Genomic DNA, 10,124 nt, shown 5'->3' with positions numbered 1-10,124 from the left:
TTCCGGGTTGTCGGGCTCCAAAGGGTCCTGGCAGGCCCCTGTAATTGTGGTCGCGGGCAGCAGCTGAGGCGAGAGGACTGCAAAACCTGCTTTGACGCCCGCTCCCGAGGCCTGCGGACTGAGCGGCCCAGGATCCCAGCTCGTCAGTGCCAAAGCGATTGTTTCTTTTTTTTTTTTTTCAAAGCCATTTTCAAAGTGATGTGAACCGCGCGGGTTGCCTCTTAACGTGGCCCCAGGGACCCCCGCCACCTCCCCAAAGTTCTGCTTAGATGCTTCCGGAGTCAGTGAAGAACCCGCCTGCGTGGCTGCCCAGCTGCAGCTTGAGAGGGCCTGGTGACTGGATCCGGGCGCAGCTTTTAAGAAATTGGGTGCGGCCGGGGTGGCCCAGCGGTTGAGGCGCCTTCAGCCTGGGCCTGACCCTGGAGCCCTGGGGTGGAGTCCCGCGTGGGGCTCCCTGCATGGAGCCTGCTTCTGCATCCGCCTGGGTCTCTGCCTCGCTCTCTTTCTCTGTGTGTCTATCATGAATAAATAAATTCTTCAAAAACAAGGGAATTGGGTTGGGGTTAAAGGGGTGAGCCGCAGCTCCTGTCCTGTGCTGTCAGCGGGGAGCCGCAGGGGCTGCCTCTGCGCGCGGGAATAAGTTCCTCGGGAATAAGTTCCCCCCCAATCAGGCCCAGACACGCGGAAGAAGTTGTCAGGGAATTCTGACCCACGAATTCACTATGTTATGTTAGGATGAGAAGTTTGAAAGAGAGCGCACAATCCGTGTCAATTGCAAAAACACTGTAGTCCTTGAAGCAGCTAGAAACATTATTTGTAAAAATCAAGTCTCAAAAACTACGCACCAGACATGCTATCCTACTTGATTATATGAGAAATGCCTTAGTGTCTTACTGTCTATGATTGCATGACAAATTACCGCAAATTGATGGCTGAAGATAACACGCATTTATTATCGCCATCTGGTACATCAGGGGTTGCTGTGACACAGCTGGATGCTCTACTCAAGAGTCTCACGCAGTTGAAATACAGGTGTCTCTGCAAGTGCAATCTCATCCATTTGCATCCATCAACCCAGAAGACCCAGGGTTCTCTTCCAAGCCCCTTGGCTGTTGGCAGAATTAATAACCTTGGACTGGGGTTACTGTTGTTTTGCTCCTTGGCCAGAGGGGAGTCTTGTGCCTTTGCCAGATGGCTCTTCCATAGACTTTCTCATACTGCGAGTCTGACTTCATGGAGATCCCTTTTAAGGATTCATCTAACTGGGTTAGACCTAGTCAGTTAATTTACCCTTAGCTAAATTTTTTTTTTTTTTTACCTTTGATGAATTTAATCCGGGAAGTGAATCCTATCATATTCACAGGCTCTGGCCACACTCAAAATGAGGAGAGTATCTAAAATGTGCTCCTTGGGGGATCCCTGGGTGGCGCAGCGGTTTGGCGCCTGCCTTTGGCCCAGGGCGTGATCCTGGAGACCCGGGATCGAATCCCACATCGGGCTCCCGGTGCATGGAGCCTGCTTCTCCCTCTGCCTGTATCTCTGCCTTGTCCCTCTCTCTCTCTCTGTATGACTATCATAAAAAAATAATAAATTGAAAAGATTCCTTTAAAAAAATAAAAAATACATAAAATGTGCTCCTTAGAGGATTTTTCTGCCATCTTAGAATGCTGCCTATGACAGTGTTATCAGATTTTGATCAGTTTGAAACATACCTAATAGGCCAAGTAGCCCTAAAATATTTTCCGTACACCCTTCAATCTTTTGTACCTGTGTATACACACAGGTGTGTTTAAATCACCATCTTTTCACTACTTCCACCAGGAATTTAGAGGCAGAACTCGGGCATTATACTGGTAGAGCCACATGCTCAGCTTACTACAAATAAAAATTGTTTCTCTTTCTGAGGAATTTTATATTGATACTGAGCACGTAACGAAATATTTTCTTCGGTTTCATTTTTCTGAATATGTAAATAATTGTTGGTATAATTTTGGAGATTCTAGAATTTACTTTTTTAATTTTTTTATTTAATAAATTTATTTTTTATTGGTGTTCAATTTACCAACATACAGAATAATACCCAGTGCTCATCCCGTCAAGTGCCCCCCTCAGTGCCCATCACCCAGTCACCCCCACCCCCCGCCCTCCTCCCCTTCCACCACACCTAGTTCGTTTCCCAGAGTTAGGAGTCTTTATGTTCTGTCTCCCTTTCTGATATTTCCCACACATTTCTTCTCCTTTCCCCTTTATTCCCTTTCACTATTATTTATTTTTCCAAAATGAATGAGAACATACACTGTTTGTCCTTCTACGATTGACTCACTTCACTCAGCATAATACCCTCCAGTTCCATCCACATCGAAGCAAATGGTGGGTATTTGTCGTTTCTAATGGCTGAGTAATATTCCATTTTATACATAAACCACATCTCCTTTATCCATTCATCTTTCGATGGACACCAAGGCTCCTTCCATAGTTTGGTATTGTGGACATTGCTGCTATAAACATTGGGGTGCAGGTGTCCCGGCGTTTCATTGCATCTGAATCTTTGGGGTAAATCCCCACAGTGCAATTGCTGGGTCGTAGGGCAGATCTATTTTTAATTCTTTGAGGAACCTCCACACAGTTTTCCAGAGTGGCTGCGCCAGTTCACATTCCCACCAACAGTGTAAGAGGGTTCCCTTTTCTCCGCATCCTCTCCAATATTTGTGGTTTCCTGCCTTATTAATTTTCCCCTCTCTCACTGGTGTGAGGTGGTATCTCATTGTGGTTTTGATTTGTATTTCCCTAATGGCAAGTGATGCAGAGCACTTTCTCATGTGCATGTTGGCCATGTCTATGTCTTCCTCTGTGAGATTCCTCTTCATGTCTTTTGCCCATTTCATGATTGGATTGTTTGTTTCTTTGGTGTTGAGTGTAATAAGTTCTTTATAGATCTTGGAAACTAGCCCTTTATCTGATACGTCATTTGCAAATATTTTCTCCCATTCTGTAGGTTGTCTTCGAGTTTTGTTAACTGTATCCTTTGCTGTGCAAAAGCTTCTTATCTTGATGAAGTCCCAATAGTTCATTTTTGCTTTTGTTTCTTTTGTCTTTGTGGATGTATCTTGCAAGAAGTTACTGTGGCCGAGTTCAAAAAGGGTGTTGCCTGTGTTCCCCTCTAGGATTTTGATGGAGTCTTGTCTCACATTTAGATCTTTCATCCATTTTGAGTTTATCTTTGTGTGTGGTGAAAGAGAGTGGTCTAGTTTCATTCTTCTGCATGTGGATGTCCAATTTTCCTAGCACCATTTATTGAAGAGACTGTCTTTCTTCCAGTGGATAGTCTTTCCTCCTTTATCGAATATTAGTTGACCATAAAGTTGAGGGTCTACTTCTGGGTTCTCTATTCTGTTCCATTGATCTATGTGTCTGTTTTTGTGCCAGTACCACACTGTCTTGATGACCACAGCTTTGTAGTACAACCTGAAATCTGGCATTGTGATGGCCCCAGCTATGGTTTCCTTTTTTAAACTTCCCCTGGCTCTTCGGGATCTTTTCTGATTCCACACAAATCTTAAAATAATTTGTTCTAACTCTCTGAAGAAAGTCCATGGTATTTTGATAGGGAATACATTAAACGTGTAAATTGCCCTGGGTAACATTGACATTTTCACAATATTAATTCTGCCAATCCATGAGCATGGAATATTTTTCCATCTCTTTGTGTCTTCCTCAATTTCTTTCAGAAGTGTTCTATAGTTTTTAGGGTATAGATCCTTTACCTCTTTGGTTAGGTTTATTCCTAGACATCTTATGCTTTTGGGTGCAATTGTAAATGGGATGGACTCCTTAATTTCTCTTTCTTCAGTCACATTGTTAGTGTATAGAAATGCCATTGATTTCTGGGCATTGATTTTGTATCCTGCCACGCTACCAAATTGCTCTATGAGTTCTAGCAATCTTGGGGTGTAAGCTTTTGGGTTTTCTATGTAGAGTATCTTGTCATCGGCGAAGAGGGAGGGTTTGACTTCTTCTTTGCCAATTTGAATGCCTTTAATGTCTTTTTGTTAACACTGATTTTCTAAGCACAGAGTGGGTATAAGACTGTCTACACGTCCATCACACGAAGAAGGCAAGCTGCCCAAGCACCCCACAGGATGGCTTCACTGTACACTATTGAAGGTGGATGCCTAATGATCTAGGGCAAAATGCAACAGCCACACACCAGTGACCTCTTCAGTTTCCAAAAATGCTTAGGAGCAATTCTAACTAAAAAAACAAACAAAACAAAACAAAAAAACAACAACAACAACAACAACTGTGGATAAATAACCTCAAGAACAAACAATTTTACATCTTAGAAGAAGGTCAAAGCAATGCATGTGTAAGTCCGGGTGACCCTCTGTTGATATTCTCAAATTAAAAAGAACTTTCAAGGTGTTACCCTCAGCCTCCTGTGCTCCTCCCTTACTTTCCCTCTAAGAGGCTTAATACTTCAGCACTTTGGACCACGAGGAGTTGAAGAGGGCACCACTCCTAGAATATGTTCTAGCTAGACAAAGGAAAGCTGGGAAGAGGTGATAAAAGAAGTTGTAAAATTGTCATCCTGGTTCTGTGACTTCTAGTGAGTGCAACCTTATAATTTCAATTTACTACTCTGACTTGTAACCAGATCACGTGACTAGGTGAGAAAAGGGTCTCTTGTTGTTATACATTCTGAGAGAAAACAAAATTTAGGGCACCAGAGAACAGGGAGTCTTTACTCTTGGTTATCGTCTGGTATGCAACATATGTTTATTGAGCGCACACCAGATGCCGAGTGCTGTGCTTGGCCCTGCTGAAGAATAGATAAAGATAGGTTAGGTCCCTTCCCCCAAGCTTGCACTCAATTCAAGAGAAAAGATGAAAATACATCACTTTGATCATACCTAGCAAACAAAGTGAGGGTTAGTGGACCAGCGGCACTGGGTCACCTGAGATTTATTAGAAATGTGAATCATCAGGCTTTACCCCAGCCCTCCTGAGTCAGAAGCTATATTTTACCAAGATCCCCAGGTAATTTTGTATGCAATCCAAAGTACTTTGAGAAGTACTAACAAATAGAACACTATTTTCTCCTCCCATGGGTCTATTATGCTGCAACGTTAAAAATGGCCACTGGCCCAGCTACATGCCAAGACCAAATGTGTATGTTCATGAAAGACAAGGAATAATTTAAATGAAATATGCCTACGAGGCTGGAGATAACAGTAGACAAGCTTAGCAGAGATGCTTTTGTTCATTTTTAGTGCTATCAGAGTATAAAAAAAGAAGACATTCTTTTATTTAGCTTGCTATTTGTAGACCACTAAAAGGTACAAGTGACCTCATTAAAGGGAAGAAAAATCTACAGTTTGAAATATGTTTCCATTAGTTTACAAGGCTAAAAAGGATAGCATCTGGAGGTTATTCAATTTTACAAAAGATTTTGTGATTTAGTGATTAAAATTCTTGTCTCCTTATCCTCTTTCTGGAATTATCATATCTCTAGGATATGTCAACAAAAGGAGACCTATCAGCTAATGAGGATTTTTTTCAAAGGACGTTTCAGTTTGCATGTAAGAAAACCAAAAGTATCAGGGTGAGTTGTGGAAGGCTACAGCATGTAATTTAAGTACAACATATGTAATATAGTATCAAAATATTTTCATATTTAAAATTTATTCGAAATTAAAAAACAGCCAATTTTTGTACTCAGTAAAGATAAACAAAACCAATTTTAAAGTGATGGCTGATATCGGCAGAAAATGTACAACAATTGCTTTGTATCACTGGACTATGAGGGAAACACCTGAGAATTATTAATGATTACTAAATTGCTCTTCACAGTGTGGAGGCCAAGAAAAATCAAAGCCTTTCCACCTCAAGTTTAGCGTTAGCACAAGTACAGCCATTTTAGGCCCCTGTGAATAAGAGCTGAACTTTATGGGAAAACTGCAGAATGTCCTCAGTGTCCTCGGCAGGTAATCCCATATCAGAAAGACAACAGAGCCCACGCCCATGGTAGAAAGTCCCATATTAGAACAAGAACAGACCCCAAGCCAAGGGCAGGAAGCCCCTATTAGAATAAGAACAGAGCTCAATGCCCTTGAAAGCCCCATATCAGAATGTAAACAGAACTTGAGAAATTCCTCCATCCCTTCTGAAAATCCCCTAGACCAGCCCATAAAAACCCAGCTGTAACCCACTTCGGGGTCCAAGTCCTTGTTCCGCTGTGTCGGGTATACTTGGACCCAAGCTCGAGCTTGCTAATAAACCCTCGTGTGCTTGCATCGTTGTCAGCTCCTCGGTGGTTTCTCGGATTCCCTATCTTGGGCACAACAACAGTACTGATTACACTTTGCACTATATTCTGCAATTAGGTAGATGTATAATTATTACACATTACCATCATATTACTATTCTTATACATTCATTCTTTATTCTTTTAGGTCCCTTAAAGAATCAATGGCATTCCTGGAAGCTAAAGTAGATTTCATTTACATTAATGCAGGTTCTGATTAGTTCATGGAAAATAATTCTATGCAAGTTCCTGTATTGAATTATCCTTTATAGGTTTTTCACATGACTCTCTACTCTTTGTGTATTAGTATTTGTGGAGTGAAATGTAGTTCAAAAGAAGGAAGATGTTCTTCCTTTTATCATTTCTGACTCCTTTTTAAATGCAAGATTAATCATGTTACTCACTAAACATGACTTCTGAAAATCACATTTGGTCATTGAAGAACTATTTTTTCTCTTTTGTGGACTTCAATTCCCAATAGTGATGATATCTTACCATTTGCTGTGAGAAGGAAAACATAGCTGTGGTCCTAAAAGAAATTAAAAATATACTCTATTCTTGGTATATCACCATTAATGGGAATATAAATTTGTAAGAACATCACAAAGGCATTTGTTCTATCCAAAGTATTTGTCTTGTTTACCATGATGCTGTGGGATCCATGTTAAGAGATCCATGTTAAGGTCACATAAATGGCCTGCACCACTATAGAGTCTAACAATTGTGCTGTTGTCCCATTTACTTGGTTTGGGTGTTTAATGAGTTAACCATCACTATCTCTAAAGTATGAGGTAGGTCAAAAAATATAAATACCTTAGAAATGAAATATAAATATGTAAGCATATGTATAGGGGGAAATGTGAAAATATTTATATTTCTAGAAATGTCTATATTTATATAAAATGTATAAATGAACATAAAAATGTCAAACAGTAAGACTTTTAGTTCTAGAATATAAAAGTTCAGGTCTGTCATATTCTTTAGTTAGACACAAAGATATTTCTTCTCAAAGTAACACATTTATTGTAAAAATGCACTTTGGGTGTCATGTTCATCATGAGCGTTTCAGAATTTGAGACATATAAAAACTTTTTTTAGGTAATCTCTAGACCCAACGTGGGACTCAAACTTATAAACAACCCCAAGGTCAAAAGTCACATGCTCCACTGACTGAACCAGCCAGGCACCCTTAAAAATTATTTTTAATAGGGTGAGTAGTTTCTTTTTTCTCAACCAGATTTTCCAATGTTTATTTCATAATCATATCCTTATAGATACAGTTACTTTTAATTACAAGACACTATTCTAACATTTTGCTATATGCATGAAATAGTCAATATCTCATCTTCTCACAATGAGGTAAGTCGTCTTCTGGGGCAGTCTCATACAGATTCATGGAGATGTTGGTAATCAATACAAAGAAAATTTAGAGATCAGTGATTTTTCATGTCTCAAAACAGAAATTAATAAATCAGACAAATTCAGTTTTTACAAGAATGGCATAAAATAAAAAATCACAAAGGAAATATAACTATTACTCCAACAGCCTCCTGTAATCAAGCCAGTATCAGAGTAAGAAGAAAATTCTTCAAGGGAAATGTTTCACACTAAGGTTTTTTCTGTTCATTTTCTTGATGTTTATTTAGGAATCACAGCTGGGGTTTTTCCACATGCAATTTTCCATAAGTGGAAATCTGAATTTTCATGTTAACTTACATATTCTCTAAAATTGTGCCCTATGATTAGAGCTTCTATAATGATGGAATAAAGAAAGGGGCATTCTGGAGACATAATAAATGCCTATTTGGAGCCACAGGACTGAATTATCTGCTTTAGAGAACTCAGAGTAAATTCTCTGCAAAACTCTTATTATGTAACTGACAGCATTTTGCTAATATTTTTGTCCCTTCGCTTATTTATGTAAGAACTCATTAATGTATGTGATAAAGAACTGTGTGATGCTACTTTGTCCTACAATGCAGTATATGAAAGGGTCTTTTCTGGAATACAAACTCAATGGTATTTTCTTTACAATTCAGTTCATTTCATAACATATTACATATTATATACATATTATATACGAAGTACCTACTATGTGAGAAGTATAAGACCCTGTGTTTGACCCTACAAGGGATGGGATATAACAAGATAAATACGACTTAATCCAGCAAAATTACAATCTCTTTTTTTTAAGATTTTATTTATTTATTCATGTGAGACACACACAGAGAGAGAGGCAGAGACACAGGCAGAGGGAGAAGCAGGCTCCACGCAGGGAGCCCGACATGGGACTCGATCCTGGGTCTCCAGGATCAGGCCCTGGGCCGAAGGCGGCGCTAAACCGCTAAGCCACCTGGGCTGCCCAAATTACAATCTCATAAAGAAAACAGGACATGTAGCATTAGTTACTCTACTATAATCTCCCCCACAAAGGTGTCACGGGAATGATTTAAACATGGAGTAGACATATAGAGGACAGAGATAATTTCTTAATAGAGAAGGCTGAGGGAAAAAATATTTGATCCCATGACTTAGGTAGCAGTCACAATGTTTTCAATCCAAATATCAGGCATACATTAAAAAAAATTGGTACAGGCTTGGTTTCATAGTTTTTGGGCAATGGCATCATAACTCATTAGCATCTACTAAGACGTCAGAAATTCCCCCATGGTCTCCCTCAGCAGTCCTTCATTTATTGTCCTCTTCATCCCTACTCCTGGACCTCTTCCACACTGCTTCCATGGTACAGATGACTCTGGGATCATCCCAACCCTCTCTGCTTAGACACACTCAACTACCTCCTAGGAGTCCCAGTGGGAACAGGGACAGTCCTTTTTTGACTTCTCTATTCTTTAGAGTCCTCTAAATTTTTCTGCAGCTGTGATCACCTCTTACCTTTAGGGGACACTACCTTGAGGTAAAAAGATTTTGTGGCAAAGATCCACAGTGGTGTGCACAAATGTATAACATATTGAAAAATGGCTAAGATGTTGCCATGCTGATGGGTGCCTGGGTGGCTCGGTGTTTGAGCATCTGCCTTTGGCTCAGGGCATGATCCCAGGGCCCTGGGATCAAGTCCTGCATCAGGCTCCCTGTGAGGAGCCTGCTTCTCCCTTGGCCTCTGTCTCTGCCTCTCTCTCTATGTGTGTCTTATGAATAAATATATAAAATCTTTTTTTTTAAAAGGATTTTGCCAGGATCCCTGGGTGGCGCAGCAGTTTGGCACCTGCCTTTGGCCCAGGGCACGATCCTGGAGACCCCGGATCGAATCCCACGTCGGGCTCCCGGTGCATGGAGCCTGCTTCTCCCTCTGCCTATGTCTCTGCCTCTCTCTCTGTGTGTGTGTGACTATCATAAATAAATAAAAAAAAATTAAAAAAAAAAACTTCGTCATTCTTTAAAAAAAAAAAAAAGGATTTTGCCATGACATGACAGAATGAACTACTCTTTACATATTGCAAATAGGAAAGTTTAGAGGTCAGTTTCAACGTGCCACCTCAAAAAATGGGCTGGGGGTAGTGGTACTTTGGTTCCAAGTCGCAATTGAGAGTTTGCCACTTAACTGACTGAATCACCCAGGCACCCCATGATGGTAGTTTTAAATGTATCTTAGGAAAAATATCAGAAATCCAATGGATATTTTCTTCGATAGATAATTAAAAAAACATAAATAAGTAAATACAATTAAGTACATTAATCACTCTGAACTTTAACTCATCTTGAGTCCCCTGTTTCTTCACTCTGATCTCCCTAATTTACTTTTACTTTCTGAATACCACACTAACAAATACAAGGTTTTATCTGGAAGGCAAATGGGAAA

The sequence above is a fragment of the Vulpes vulpes genome, chromosome 4 (assembly GCF_048418805.1).
Source record: "Vulpes vulpes isolate BD-2025 chromosome 4, VulVul3, whole genome shotgun sequence".
Classification (NCBI taxonomy): domain Eukaryota; kingdom Metazoa; phylum Chordata; class Mammalia; order Carnivora; family Canidae; genus Vulpes; species Vulpes vulpes.
This window is presented reverse-complemented; position numbering follows the sequence as displayed.